This window comes from Corvus brachyrhynchos, unplaced genomic scaffold (assembly GCF_000691975.1).
Source record: "Corvus brachyrhynchos isolate BGI_N302 unplaced genomic scaffold, ASM69197v1 scaffold155, whole genome shotgun sequence".
Lineage (NCBI taxonomy): Eukaryota > Metazoa > Chordata > Aves > Passeriformes > Corvidae > Corvus > Corvus brachyrhynchos.
In genome coordinates this window covers 1,056,176-1,057,219 of record NW_008238434.1, presented here as the reverse complement: position 1 = coordinate 1,057,219, position 1,044 = coordinate 1,056,176, and positions in this window count along the sequence as shown.

The following is a 1,044-nucleotide window of genomic DNA, read 5'->3' as shown; positions in this document are numbered from 1 at the left end:
CGACTGCAGGACTGATACAACTTGGGGTTGCAAGAGAGAAACTCAGACCAATCTGTGGGATAGATTTGAAGCCCAGATTTGCAGCTGGAAGTAATCTTGGTTATTAGGCCATACCTATCACTGTTTCTAGATTCAGCATGCACACAGGGGTTCAGGAAAATCCTGCTGTTGCGGGAGCATTATACTGAGGAGGACTCAGCCTCCAGAATTTTGTGGTGTCCATTTCATAAGGACAGAATTTGATCTGCAGTTTTGGCCAATAGCCCATCAATCATTCCCACAAGGACTGAAAAAGCAATTGATGCTGCACAGTCCTACCCAAGGGCAAGAAGGGATGAGTAACAAGGCATGTAACATATTTTTTTTGTCTGAGGAATTTGAATCTAGAAGGAATTCGTCTGGCACAAATCCTCATCACTACTAAAACAAGCTTATAAATGACAAGTTTCCACCATGGCAACTCTGGATCGTAGCCTCAGCACAAGAAGCAGGAAAACCCTTCTCAATTCAGAGTCCATTCCCATATCAGCTGGATTCCCTGTGCAGTTGCAGGTTCACTTGTTGCCCTTAAACCAGATGGGATCCATAGCTTGATGCAACAGCTAGTTACCGTCATGTTGTGATGCTCAGATCCTGATTCTAAGGATGTTTTTCAAAAAGATCCACTTTCTAAACACTGATTAGACTCTGTAACAGAGTTTCATGTACCCAAAGCCTACCCATTTGTGACTGATGAAACACTGGCCTTAGTAGTGAAACACGGGCCTCAGTAATAAAACTAAGATGTAGCTGTCCAAGTGAGGAAGATGCCCCTGGAAAATGCAGGGCTTTTTAATGGTTTAGAGGGGGAGAAGAAATTCCATCTTGCCCAGTACGCATCATGAAGGATCATGGCACAATTCATGGGCAGAGGATGGGGAGCAGGTGCAGAAGTCCTGCCCAACAAGCACCTCTGAGCAGCCCAGTCACTCTGCTGCAGGACGTATTTCTCCTGAGAACAGCAAAGCACCACTGCACCACTACTGCCACCTTCCCCTGATGGGC